Source organism: Rhinopithecus roxellana, chromosome 3 (assembly GCF_007565055.1).
Source record: "Rhinopithecus roxellana isolate Shanxi Qingling chromosome 3, ASM756505v1, whole genome shotgun sequence".
Lineage (NCBI taxonomy): Eukaryota > Metazoa > Chordata > Mammalia > Primates > Cercopithecidae > Rhinopithecus > Rhinopithecus roxellana.
The window spans coordinates 160,934,782-160,949,636 of NC_044551.1; the positions used below are offsets into that span (position 1 = coordinate 160,934,782).

A 14,855-nucleotide genomic window follows, 5' to 3' on the forward strand; every position below is an offset into this window, starting at 1 on the left:
GTAGTATCTACCCCACCTGCGGCGGGCCGATGCGAAAGAGGAAAGTGCTTCCGGCAGCCTAGTTAGCGGTGGAACCAGGAAAGCGCAGGCGCAGCAATTGCTGCTTACTTGGGAGGAGGAGTTGTTTCTCAGACCGAGGTGATGAAAGGCTGGGAGGCGCTAAAATGAGACAGCTGGAGCCCCCCTTTCCTGTCCACAAACTACAATGCCTCGATATCTGCATTTATTGTGATTCAAGCACTGTGCTAAAGAGTTTGTATGTATTATTTAATCTTTACAACCTAATGAGATGGTTACCCTATTTCCCTTTTTTGTAAGTGAAGCTATTAAGTGTGCATTCTCTGCTAGCTGCTGGGGATACTGTGGTAAATATAAGCTAGATGACATCTACCCACCTGGAGTTCGTGGTAGAGAGGGGTAATCGAACACATACAAATGCAGGTGAAATTGCTACTAATATTCTTTAGCGCTCCATGAGAGTAACATTCATCTGGGAGGAAGAGTCTGTAAAGTCACTATAAGAGGGTTAACGAAGGGTGAGTGGGAGTTAGAGAAGACGAGAAAAAAAGAGGAAAGGGCAAGGGTAAAGGAGGATAATAGGTAAAAAGGTAAAGGGAAATAAAAAGGTAAAGGGAAAATAGCCTGAATATTTTAGGCAAAGAGAACAATGTGTGCAAGATCTGGGAAGCATGGTCTGAGGAAAGATGAAAATCGAGCTCTGAACTTCAGCATTATTAACATTTTGGGTCAGAATGATTCTTTGGGTTATGCCCTGTGCATGATGCTTAGCGTAGCGTCCCTAACCTCTAGCCATTAGATGCCAGTACTCCTCGCAACCAACCACCACCACCACCACCACCACCAAGCTGGGACAGCTAAAAATCTCTCCAGACATTGCCAAATCCAAATGTCCCTGGGGCGGGGGTGGGGGCAACATCATCTGAATTTGTGAACCACTCTTTTAAGTGGAACCTGAGTGACTGGAACAGCAAGTGAGGGGAGCCACATAGGAGTTGAGGCTGGAATAACAGGAAGGGGCCAGGAAATATCCTGTGGGATTTGTGTGTTAGTTCTAAAAGAAATGAAGATTGCGAACTGATGAGTGATGTGTAGATTGTTTCGTTTTGAAAAAGATTGCTTTGGTTGCTGTGTTAAATCACTTTCCCAAGATGGTGGAATCCCAAATACTGTGACTCCAAATAACATGCTATTAACTAGTGAGCAGAACTTTCTTCAGGGTTTATAGTAATAACATTTATCATGAGCCATTGCATTATATTCCGGTATCAAAATCCTGAGGCCCTCACAAAAGAAGCCAGACCATTGTTGAGGACTAGTTTCCAAAGGAACAATAAAATTTCACTTAAGATTTTTCTCTCAACACCCCCACCCCAATAAAACAAACAAGTAAAACTAAAACAAAAAACGCACTCTCCTCCCAACAAAAATAGCAAGAACAAAAGGCTATAACAACCATACCAAAAATCCTAGGATTGTACCCTAGAAACCGACAGGCAGCTGCCCTTTGAAGGTTTTTACTCCATTGGTGAATTTAATTTTTTTTATTTTTATGGGTACATCATAGTTGTACAGATTTATGAGATAAATGTGATATTTTGATACAAACATACAATGTGTAATAATGAAATCTGGGTAATTGAGATGTATCTGTTGCCTCAAACATTTGTCATTGCTTTGTGTAGAGAAAATTCTAAATCTCCTAGTTATTTTGAACTATACAATAAATTATTGTTAATTATGGCTACCCTGTTTTGCCGCTGAATACTAGATTTTTGTGCTTTCTCTCTATATTTTTGAATTTCTGAAATTGCTCATTCAAGTGTTCACCACCTTTCATCAATCATTTTAGCATTTATTGGTTTAGGTATCATTGGCACAACTTTAGGTAGAATGACCACATATTATGATTTGCTGGAGACAATTCCATTGTCCCATTTTCTGCCTATTTTTCCTTACCCCCAGCATAATTATTAATATTGTTCCCTTTTACTCTCAAAAATATCCTAGTTCAGTTGATAAACTTTGTGATTGTACTTTCTTTAAGCTACATTATCCATGAAGCTGTGTTTTGAATCATCAACAAGATGCAATAATCCATCATTATCTACTTAATCTTATGGTTAAAAAAAATCTGGTCTCTCTTGTTTTTTTCTGATGTTTCTATTTCTTCTGAATCAAAAAACATATCCCTTTCAAATTTGAATGAGCTACAAGAATATGAGCATTAAAAATTGCCCATTTAGATGCTGGTAAGGTTGTTGAGAAAAAGGAATGCTTATACACTGTTGGTGGGAGTGTAAATTAGTTCAGCCATTATGGAGCACAGTGTGGCGATTCCTCAAAGACCTAAAGACAGAAATACCATTCTACCCAGTAATCTCATTACTGGGCATACACCCAAAAGGTTATAAATCAATCTACCATAAAGACACATGCACGTGTATGTTCGTTGCAGCACTATTCACAGTAGCAAAGACATGGAAGCAACTTAAATGCCCATCCATCATAGACTGGAAGAAGAAAATGTGGCACATATACACCATGAAATATTATGCAGCCATAAAAAAGGAATGAGATAATGTCCTTTGCAGGGACATAGATAGAGCTGCAGGACATTATCCTTAGCAAACTAATGCAGGAACAGAAAACCAGATACCACATGTTCTCCTTGTAAGTAGGAGCTAAATAATGAGAACACATGGACACCTAGAGGGGAACAACACACAGTAGGGCATGTTGGAGGCAGGAGGGAGAGAATCAGGAAAAATAACTGATAGGTAGTAGGCTTAACACCTGGGTGATAATCTGTGCAACAAACCCCCATAATACAAGTTTATCTATGTAACAAACCTGCACCTGTACCCCTGAAGTTAAAAGGTAAAAAATTTGCCTGTTTTAGGAATGAATTATTAGATATAGATGTTCTTCAAATTCTACTTCTGTCTCTGAAAGCAATTAACATATTTATTTAAATTTTCCCCCTTGAATTTATGCTCCAATTGAGAAGCCAAGCAAGAAAATTTAGTTACCTGATTGAGTTTTGAATATTGTTTATTTGACTTTGAAACATAAGCCAAAGTATCCTGCAGATGCCCACTAGGGATTTTGAGAACATCCACTAATTTCATGGCTAGTCATGTAGGAATTTCTTTTTGGATTTTTTCTTTTTTTTTTTTTTTTTTTGCATTGCTCCCTCACTCTGGGATAGGCTTCAGAAAGTTATATTAAAGGAAATGGAGTCCTTGATAGATGTGCTGTCCTCTGTTATAGTCACCCAGTTGGCTTTATCAGGAGTAGAAAGCCTCACCTAGGTCAAGAGATGAGGCAACATGAGCTGGAGCTGTAATAGCTGCACAGTCCTTCCTTGGGACCTAATGTATCCATCACCAAAACAAAAATGGAAAGGACATCCTAATAATGAGTAATATCATTTAGTTAAGACAGTCATGCTAGTATACACACTAACACTTTTACATATTTCACAAACACACACAAAACAACTTCATTTTCTTAGTATGGCTCTGAAACTAAGATATTTTAGAGTTGCCTTCTTTCCCTTCTGTTTTTCAGTTAATATGCCATGGAAAATTGTGCCAGAAAATTATGGTTTGAACATGGGCAGTTTTCTCCTACCTTCAGCTATATCCACAAGCACCACATGAAATGGAGATCTGGCAGCTCTGTCAGTCAAGTTCCACAATGAAACCTGACAACTACGGTAAAAACCAAATAAGTGCGAGTGTTTGTTTTCACTGTCCCTGCATATTAATTATGTAACCTTTTTTTCCAAATATGACAATTATATTTCTTCCAAATTATCTTTTTTCCTTTACCAAAGACTTTCCTCATCAAGTCTTCCATACTAGGTTATTCAAATTCTGCTTCTGTTATTTCAATTCTTTTACTCTGAACAATGAATAGTTTTGAGAAGACAGACTTGCCTGTAATGGCATTGGATGCCTTTGTATAGAACTGGTTTTTAAAAGACAAAGAAATTTAACCCTAATTTTATAACTATTCCTAGAAGCTTTACGTCAGTATTGCAAGTGCATGTTGTTAAAAAAAAAGTCTTTTAAAGATAACATATAAGCGATATTGTAAGTACTGTAAATATTTTCATTGCAGAGATCAAAAATACCCTCTTAACTAACAAATAAACCTTTCTAATATCAGGTGAATGGCTATTGTGGCTTGGAATATCAGTTTCAGTGAAAGCACTGAAGCACTGGAGCACTGGAAGTCTATATTTCAAAGAACTTGGGTAGTAAGGGAGATAATATGAAAAACAGCATGCGAGAACACACAGTGGGCTCTAATGATGGCAAAGCCACTCATGTCAAAGGTAAAAATGAAGGATTTGAAAAATATGACAGTTAGCACCTATATATACTTCAAGCATTTGTGTGCCAAGCGCTTCTTTAAGGACTTTGTACTTTTTAACTCAATTACTGCTCCTCTTTACAACCCAATGAGGTGGGTGCCCTATAACTCCCATTTGACACATGAGGAAATTGAGAACAGAGTAAGTAATTTGTTAAACATTATTATGCTAGAAAATAGTAGACTAGACATTTTGAACTTGTTCCTGAGTCCTTATGCTAAACCACTAGGCTGTATTGTTATTGTGTTATGAAATGTGAATGTAGAAAAGTCAATAATTCTGATTAATATCCTAATTTATCTAAAATGTGATTACTGAAATCCATATAAATTAAAATTGCAACTAGACATTTGATAATTGCATCTACGTCTCCACATGTATATATATTCAAATTGATAAAAAGTATTTTCTGTAATGTTCTCATTGGGCAAATAATATTTAAACCTCATGTTTAAGTTTATGTTACATTAGTCATGTATGTTAATTGATATTGCATAGTGGTTAAGGGTACAGGCCCTGGAGCCAGACTGCATGGATTTACATTCTGTACTACTTACTTGCCATGGAGCTTCAGTAACGTATTTAAACTCTTTGTACCTCACTTTTTTCATCTGTAAAAGCAAGATAAGAGTGTTCATTGCTAGAAGGGTTATATGACATAATGTACTCAAGTATAAGTGTCTAAGTACTAAGTATTCAATAAATATTTGCAATAATTATTGTTGAATCTATGTAGCTACAGAAGCAATACTATTTCTTCAGGAAAAATCGACTTTTTAAAAGCTATAAGGATTGGGTTTGAACAAGCTAACTACATCTAAGATCAATTATAAACGTTCACTCTATTGTTTGCCCTGAAGATTCTGTATTATATTATAATTTGCTTTTTGATAAGGTGGAGTGTATTAAAATACGCTTTTTTATCTCTGTCCAAGATTTTTCAAATTTGGCTTGTCTGCATTGTAAATTTTAGTCTCATAAGTACTGTTTTAAGAACCACCTATATTTAGGGCAATTATCCTTGAAAATTTTGAACAGTACTTCTCATATTTTATTTTCTTGGTATGTTTCATCTTATTTCAAATACTATAAAAAGTGTCCATCTTTCTGCCTTACCTTTCTCTCCTCTCTTCCCCTAAAACACAGGAGACAGAGCATAAGATGATTTATATTGTGGAAAACATATTTATTTGCAAAGAAAGAAAAAGGCACTGTCCCAGGCAAGTGAAATAATAGCCATAACAATTTTTAAAGATATAGTGTTTCTTAAAATCATATATGTGTCAGGTTTTATTACATTCAACGGGAGAGCAGCTTGAAAATTACTGCAAGCATGATATATTATGGTTTAGGTTCCTCTAGGCAGTATACTTTTTCTATTTTTCTGTTAGAATTCTTCATGACCATATCTGTTGCCCATTTTTAATGTGGTTATTTGTTTTTCTTGTCAATTTAAGTTCCTTATAGATTCTGGTTACTAAATCTTTGTTGGATGCATACTTTGTAAATGTTTTCTCTTATTTTGTAGATTGTTTACTTTTGCTGGGCAGAAGCTCTTTAGTTTAATTAGGTCCCACTTGTTAACTTTCGTTTTTGTTGCAATTGCTTTTGGGGACTTAACTCAAAAACTCTTTGCCAGGGCCAGTGTTGAGAAGGGTATTTTCTGGGTTTTCTTCCAGGATTAAAAAAAGGAGAAGAAGAATTCCTCACGACTCTCTCAATTAGAGTTATTTTGAAGAAGGTTAATGCTTGAACCACAGTAACTGTCATGCTGTCATATCTATATCATTGTAATTTGTGCAGAAATGATTAGTAAGAAGGAACATTTTACTGCTGTTGAGGAATGGAAGGGATGAGACTAAAGCGATGGTTTGAAAAAAAATAGTATTCAGACTGGATTAGTTTCCTGGGGCTGCTGCAACAAAGTACCACAAACTGGGTGGTCTACATAAACGAAATGTATTGTCTTAGAGTTCTGGAGGTTAGAAATCTGAAATCAAGGTTTTGGCAAGGTTTTTTCCTTCTGAGGACTGTGAGGGTGAATCTGCTGCATGCCTCTTTTGTAGCGTCTGGTGGTTTGAAAGCAATCTTTGATGTTCCTTAGCTTGTAGATGCATCACTCCCATCTCTGCCTTCACCTTGACATGGTCTTCACATAGTTTCTCTGTGTATGCCTGTCTCTGTGTCCAAGCTTCCCTTTTTTAGGAGCACCAGTCATGTTGGTTTAGCACCTACCCAAATGACCTCATTTTAACTTGATTATCTCTGTAAAGATCTTATTTTCAAATAAGGTCACATTCTGATGTCCTGGGAGTAAGGACTTCAATATATCTTTTGGGGGATGTACAGTAGAATTCATACCAGCCTTATGATGTTACTGCATTCTTTTGCCCAAATATAGACTGAGTTTTTTTGCTATACACATGCTCAAAAGAACAATAATCTGATTTTTTTTCACTTTGATCAGCTATTCATGTCAATGTCAATTGGTTGTCACCGTTGCAGAATGGCAAATATTTTGAATCAAATCTGTAGCAATGGAGTCTTCAACTGCATCATTTTGGGTGTCTAGTATAACACTTGGCCCAAAGTAAACTTTTTACATTGGGTTTAAAGTCAGTCCCATGCTTGTAGAAAGACACATGCTGGAATATTTTTCATCAGACTTTCTGAAACAAAGTAAGAGGCCATTATGTTTATAAATAAGTAAAAGCCTGCTAAAGGAAAATCTTAATGTCTACAGTGCCAATTCTTAAACAAGTTATTTTATTGAGTTTGTTCACTTGTGATGATTTTTAAAAATATAAAGTAGAACTATAAAAGTAGGCATTTTGATTTTTCAGTTTTCTTCCACAGAAGAAAAAGTTATTTAGTCATAATGCTTTTAATGTACTTAGATACTATTTTTTGTTATTAAGACTAATTGTAATGCTTGACACTTTTCCTTAAATGAGGATTATTTTATTTTAAAACAGAGACATGTGAAATCAAATGTCTGATTTTAATTAAATTCTGCACATTTAGATTTAGAGGTCAAAGACAAACACATTTTTTTCTTTTTGATTTTAGGTTAGGCAGTCAAGATCTTTTTTATTCTTCTTCTGCAGTCCTAATTTTTTTTTTTTTTTTTTTTGAGACGGTCTTCCTCTGTCACTCAGGCTGGAGTGCAGTGGCACAATCTCGGCTCACTGCAAGCTCCGCCTCCCAGGTTCATGCCATTCTCCTGCCTCAGCCACTTGAGTAGCTGGGACTACAGGCGCCCGCCACCACGCCTGGCTAATTTTTTTTTTTTTTTGTATTTTTAGTAGAGACGGGGTTTCACCATGTTAGCCAGGATGGTCTCGATCTCCTGACCTTGTGATCCGCCCACCTCGGCCTCCCAAAGTGCTGGGATTACAGGCGTGAGCCACCGCACCTGGCCCTGCAGTCCTAATTTTATACAATTTAATGAAAATCATAAATCCCCTACTGTCTGTGATAATGAATTTTCCTCTCTGGAAGAGAATATAAACACTTCTTAACTCTTGCTAAAATGTTATTTTGGAAAGATTAACATCATTTAAAATATTATTTGATTCTAGATTTATAAATATCCTTTCTTTTCTGGACTCTAATTAAAAGTTATTCCTTTCAATTTAAAAATTGACTTCTGTACTAATATTATAACACACTACACTCCCCTTCCCACTCCCTGGAAATGAAATGTCTCAACTTCATATTAAAATTTTGAGAGGCCCCTAGGAAATTGGCCTGAATTCACTGAGATAGCTCTAAAGTTAACAAGAATAGACTGATCTTCATAGAACAATCAGGACAGCAAGTGCATCAGAAAATGACCAAAACACCCCTCGTTTAACTGGCTACACATATTGAGAATTAAAGAGAATTAAAACTTGCAGGAACCTTGAGAGAATTCATTCCCCAGTCTTTGACTTTACAAATGAGGATCTGAGGCCAGGAGAAGTGAAGGGATGTGTTGTAAGACCTACAATTCCATGTGATACCTTGACATTTCTGACCCTCACAGGGTCCTAAAGGTTTAGCCATGAGTTCCCTTGCTCTTGCCGGATATGTCCCCTACCCAGCAGAAAAGGCTCCCCACCAGGCAGGTTCCTCTATCGGCCACCCCACTCAGGCCTCAGCCCAAGTCGTTTTGCCTTCTTATGAGCTGGTAAAATTATTCAAAGAAGCAAATTATATCCCCTTCCCCCCATGGGAACCAGGAGGCAACTCATCCTCTAGATACTATATACCACAGGCCCAGCTAATTCACTCTACTTCTGAGTGTAACCACTATGTATCCCTGCATGGCGTGCAGGCTCTTCTCTCCCAGGCTGTGAGTGTATGTGATTAATGAACTGCTGCCAGTCTCACCTGTCCAGTGTGGAGTATATCAGGAGCTCATGCATCTTGTACTATTTGGGAACAGGGATCCTTCCTTCACCAACATGGTAGGTAGAAGACTATCAGCTATCAGAACAAGGGATTTGGTTGATTTTACTAATATGGCTAGTATCAGATTTACCATTGTGTCTTGTCTTTGCCTTTCAGCTAGTACGTGACAAAGATTAGATGATAAATAAGTGATTGTAACCATCTAATTATGTCAGAAACTCTATTAGAAGCGAGGTTATATTTTATTTACTTCTGTATCCCAACTATAGGACATAAAATAATGTTGTTTGTGGTATTTATTCATTCGTTTAACAAAGATTTATCGAGAACCTACCATGTGCCAGTCACAATATACAACAAACAGATTCTGTGCCTGTCTATGGTATTTTTTAAGTTTATTTTTTATTATACTTTAAGTTCTAGGGTACATGTGCACAACGTGCAGGTTTGTTACATATGTATACATGTGCCATGTTAGTGTGTTGTACCCATTAACTCATCGTTTACATTAGTGTATTACATTAGGTATATCTCCTAATGCTATCCCTCCCCCCTCCCCCCACCCCACGACAGGCCCCGGTGTGTCATGTTCCCCTTCCTGTGTCCAAGTGTTCTCATTGTTCAATTCCCACCTGTAAGTGAGAACATGCGGTGTGTGGTTTTCTGTTCTTGTGATAGTTTGCTGAGAATGATGGTTTACAGCTGCATCCATGTCCCTACAAAGGACATGAACTCATCCTTATTTATGGCTGCATAGTATTCCATGGTGTATATGTGCCACATTTTCTTAATCCAGTCTATCATTGATGGACATTTGGGTTGGTTCCAAGTCTTTGCTATTGTGAATACTGCCGCAATAAACATATGTGTGCATATGTCTTTATAGCATCATGATTTATAATCCTTTGGGTATATACCCAGTAATGGGATGGCTGGGTCAAATGGTATTTCTAGTTCTAGATCCTTGAGGAGTTGCCACACTATCTTCCACAATGGTTGAACTAGTTTACAGCCCCACCAACAATGTAAAAGTGTTCCTGTTTCTCCACATCCTCTCCAGCACCTGTTGTTTCCTGACTTTTTAATGATTGCCATTCTAACTGGTGTGAGATGGTGTCTCATTGTGGATTTGATTTGCATTTCTCTGGTGGCCAGTGATGATGAGCATTTTTTCACATTTCTGTTGGCTGCATAAATGTCTTCTTTTGCGAAGTGTCTGTTCATATCCTTTGCTCACTTTCTGATGGAATTGTTTGTTTTTTTCTTGTAAATTTGTTTGAGTTCTTTGTAGGCTCTGGATATTAGCCCTTTGTCAGATGAGTAGCTTGCAAAAATTTTCTCCCATTCTGTAGGTTGCCTGTTCACTCTGATGGTAGTTTCTTTTGCTGTGCAGAAGCTCTTTAGTTTGATTAGATCCCATTTGTCAATTTTGGCTTTTGTTGCCATTGCTTTAGGTGTTTTAGACATGAAGTCCTTGCCCATGCCTATGTCCTGAATGGTATTGTCTAGGTTTTCTTCTGGGGTTTTTACGGTTTTAGGTCTAAAATTTAAGTCTCTAATCCATCTTGAATTAATTTTTGTATAAGATGTAAGGAAGGGATTTCAGTTTCAGCTTTCTACATATGGCTAGCCAGTTTTCCCAGCATCATTTATTAAATAGGGAATCCTTTTCTCATTTCTTGTTTTTGTCAGATTTGTCAAAGATCAGATGGTTGTAGATGTGTGGTATTGTTTCTGAGGGCTCTGTTCTGTTCCATTGGTCTATATCTCTGTTTTGGTACCAGTACCATGCTGTTTTGGTTACTGTAGCCTTGTAGTATAGTTTGAAGTCCGGTAGCATGATGCCTCCAGCTTTGTTCTTTTGGCTTAGGATTGTCTTGGCAATGCGGACTCTTTTTTTGTTTCCATATGAACTTTAAAGTAGTTTTTTCCAATTCTGTGAAGAAAGTCATTGGTAGCTTGATGGGGATGGCATTGAATCTATAAATTACCTTGGGCAATGTGGCCATTTTCATGATATTGATTCTTCCTATCCATGAGCATGGAATGTTCTTCCATTTGTTTGTGTCCTTTTTTTTTTCATTGAGCAGTGATTTGTAGTTCTCCTTGAAGAGGTCCTTTACATCCCTTGTAAGTTGGATTCCTAGGTATTTTATTCTCTTTGAAGCAGTTGTGAAAGGGAGTTCACTCATGAGTTGACTCTCTGTTTGTCTGTTATTGGTGTATAAGAATGCTTGTGATTTTCGCACATTGATTTTGTATCCTGAGACTTTGCTGAAGTTGCTTATCAGCTTAAGTAGATTTTGGGCTGAGACGATGAGGTTTTCTAAATATACAATCATGTCATCTGCAAACAGGGACAGTTTGACTTCCTCTTTTCCTAATTGAATATGCTTTATTTCTTTCTCATGCCTGTTTGCCCTGGCCAGAACTTCCAACACTATGTAGAATAGGAGTGGTGAGAGAGGGCATCCCTGTCTTGTGCCAGTTTTCAAAGGGAATGCTTCCAGGATTTGCCCATTCAGTATGCTATTGGCTGTGGGTTTGTCATAAATAGCTCTTATTATTTTGAGATACATTCTATCAGTACCAAATTTATTGAGAGTTTTTAGCATGAAGGGCTGTTGAATTTTGTCAAAGGCCTTTTCTGCATCTATTGAGATGATCATGTGGTTTTTGTCTTTGGTTCTGTTTATATGCTGGATTATGTTTATTGATTTGCATATGTTGAAGCAGCCTTGCATCCCAGGGATGAAGCCCACTTGATCATGGTGGGTAAGCTTTTTGATGTGCTGCTGAATTCGGTTTGCCATTATCTTATTGAGGACTTTTGCATCGATATTCATCAGGGATATTGGTCTAAAATTCTCTTTTTTTGTGTGTCTCTGCCAGGCTTTGGTATCAGGATGATGCTGGCCTCATAAAATGAGTTAGGGAGGATTCCCTCTTTTTCTATTGATTGGAATAGTTTCAGAAGGAATGGTACTAGCTCCTCCTTGTACCTCTGGTAGAAATCGGCTGTGAATCCGTCTGATCCTGGACTTTTTTTGGTTGGTAGGCTATTAATTGTTGCCTCAATTTCATAGCCTGTTATTGGTCTATTCAGGAATTCAACTTCTTCCTGTTTTAGTCTTGGGAGGGTGTATGTGTCCAGGAATTTATCCATTTCTTCTAGGTTTTCTAGTTTATTTGCGTAGAGGTGTTTATAGTATTCTCTGTGGAATCGGTGGTGATATTCCCTTTATCATTTTTTATTGCATCTATTTGATTCCTTTCTCTTTTCTTCTTTATTAGTCTTGTTAGCGGTCTATCAATTTTGTTGATCTTTTCAAAAAACCAGCTCCTGGATTCATTGATTTTTTGAAGGGTTTTTTGTGTCTCTTATCTCCTTCAGTTCTGCTCTGATCTTAGTTATTTCTTGCCTTCTGCTAGCTTTTGAATGTGTTTGCTCTTGCTTTTCTAGTTCTTTTAGTTGTGATGTTAGGGTGTCAATTTTAGATCTTTTCTGCTTTCTCTTGTGGGCATTTAGTGCTATAAATTTCCCTCTACACACTGCTTTAAATGTGTCCCAGAGATTCTGGTATGTTGTGTCTTTGTTCTCATTAGTTTCAAAGAACATCTTTATTTCTGCCTTCATTTCGTTACGTACCCAGTAGTCATTCAGGCGCAGGTTCTTCAGTTTCCATGTAGTTGAGCGATTTTGAGTGAGTTTCTTAATCCTGAGTTCTTGTTTGATTGCACTGTGGTCTGAGAGACTGTTTGTTATAATTTCTGTCCTTTTATATTTGCTGAGGAGTGCTTTACTTCTAACTGTGTGGTCAATTTTGGAATAAGTATGATGTGGTGCTGAGAAGAATGTATATTCTGTTGATTTGAGAATTCTATAGCTATCTATTCGGTCCGCTTTGTGCAGAACTGAGTTCAATTCCTGGATATCCTTCTTAACTTTCTGTCTCGTTGATCTGTCTAATGTTGGCAGTGGGGTGTTAAATTCTCCCGTATTATTGTGTGGGAGTCTAAGTCTCTTTGTAAGTCTCTAAGGACTTGCTTTATGAATCTGGGTGCTCCTGTATTGGGTGTATATATATTTAGGATAGTTAGCTCTTCTTGTTGAATTGATCCCTTTACCATTATGTAATGGTCTTGTCTCTTTTGATCTTGTTGGCTTAAAGTCTTTTTTATCAGAGACTAGTTGCAACCCCTGCCTTTTTTTGTTTTCCATTTGCTTGGTAGATCTTCCTCCATCCCTTTATTTTGAGCCTGTGTGTGTGTCTGCACGTGAAATAGGTCTCCTGAATACACCACACTGATGGGTCTTGACTATCCAATTTGCCAGTCTGTGTCTTTTAATTGGAGCATTTAGCCAATTTACATTTAAGGTTAATATTGTTATGTGTGAATTTGATCCTGTCCTTATGATGTTAGCTGGTTATTTTGCTCGTTAGTTGATGCAATTTCTTCCTAGCATCGATCGTCTTTACATTTAGGCATGTTTTTGCAGAGGCTGGTACCAGTTGTTCCTTTCCATGTTTAGTGCTTCCTTCAGGAGCTCTTGTAGGGCAGGCCTGGTGGTGACAAAATCTCTCAGCGTTTGCTTGTTTGTAAAGGATTTTATTTCTCCTTCACTTATGAAACAGTTTGGCTGGATATGAAATTCTGGGTTGAAAATTCTTTTCTTTAAGAATGTTAAATATTGGCCCCCACTCTCTTCTGGCTTGTAGAGTTTCTGCCAAGAAATCTGCTGTTAGTCTGATGGGCTTCCCTTTGTGGGTAACCCGAACTTTCTCTCTGGCTGCCCTTAACATTTTTTCCTTCATTTTAACTTTGGTGAATCTGACAATTATGTGTCTTGGAGTTGCTCTTCTCGAGGAGTATCTTTGTGGCCTTCTCTGTATTTCCTGAATTTGAATGTTGGCCTGCCTTGCTAGGTTGGGGAAGTTCTCCTGGATGATGTCCTGCAGAGTGTTTTCCAACTTGGTTCCATTCTCCCCGTCACTTTCAGGTACACCAATCAGACATAGATTTGGTCTTTTCACATAGTCCCATATTTCTTGGAGGCTTTGTGCGTTTCCTTTTACTCGTTTTTCTCCAAACTTCTCTTCTTGCTTCAGTTCATTCATCTGATCTTCAATCACTGACACCCTTTCTTCCAGTTGATTGAATCTGTTATTCAAACTTGTGCAGTCGTCACGTAGTTCTTGTTTCATGGTTTTCAGCTCCATCAGGTCATTTAAGGACTTTTCTCCATTGGTTATTCTAGTTAGCCATTCGTCTAATCTTTTTTCAAGGTTTTTAGCTTCTTTGAGATGGGTTTGAACTTCCTCCTTTAGCTCGGAGAAGTTTGATGGTCTGAAGCCTTCTTCTCTCAACTTGTCAAAATCATTCTCCGTCCAGCTTTGTTCCATTGCTGGTGAGGAGCTACATTCCTTTGGAGGGAGAGAGGCGCTCCGATTTTTAGAATTTTCAGCTTTTCTGCACTGTTTTTTTCCCCATCTTTGTGGTTTTATCTACCTTTGATCTTTGATGATGGTGACGTACAGATGGGGTTTTGGAGTGGATGTCCTTTCTGTTTGTTAGTTTTCCTTCTAACGGTAAGGACCCTCAGCTGCAGGTCTGTTGGAGTTTGCTGGAGGTTCACTCCAGACCCTGTTTGCTTGGGTATCTGCAGCGGTGGCTCAGAAGAGTGAATATTGCTGAACAGCAAATGTTGCTGCCTGATAGTTCCTCTGGAAGCTTCGTCTCAGAGGGGTACCCGGCCTTGTGAGGTGTCAGTCTGCTCCTACTAGGGGGTGCCTCCCAGTTAGGCTACTCAGGGGTCAGGGACCCACTTGAGGAGGCAGTCTGTCCTGTCCGTTCTTAGATCTCAAACTGTGTGCAGGGAGAACTACTCCTCTCTTCAAAGCTGTCAGACAGGGACATTTAAATCTGCAGAGGTTTCTGCTGCCTTTTGTTTAGCTATGCCCTGCCCCCAGAGATGGAGTCTATGGAGGCAGGCAGGCCTCCTTGAGCTGCAGTGAGCTCCACCCAGTTCGAGCTTCCCAGCCGCTTTGTTTACCTA

At 38.1% G+C, this 14,855-nt stretch overlaps 1 protein-coding gene across 1 annotated transcript in view; it reads left to right on the plus strand.

Annotated features, from left to right (window-relative positions):
- Window positions 1–92: 92 nt before the first annotated feature.
- Window positions 93–14,855, plus strand: part of KCTD16 (potassium channel tetramerization domain containing 16) — a 337,714-nt gene continuing 322,951 nt past the window's right edge. Inside the window, exons 1-2 of the mRNA XM_030927544.1 lie at window positions 93–256; window positions 3,592–3,762. The gene's annotated coding sequence lies outside the window, so the exon portion shown is untranslated. The remainder of the gene's footprint in view (window positions 257–3,591; window positions 3,763–14,855) is intronic.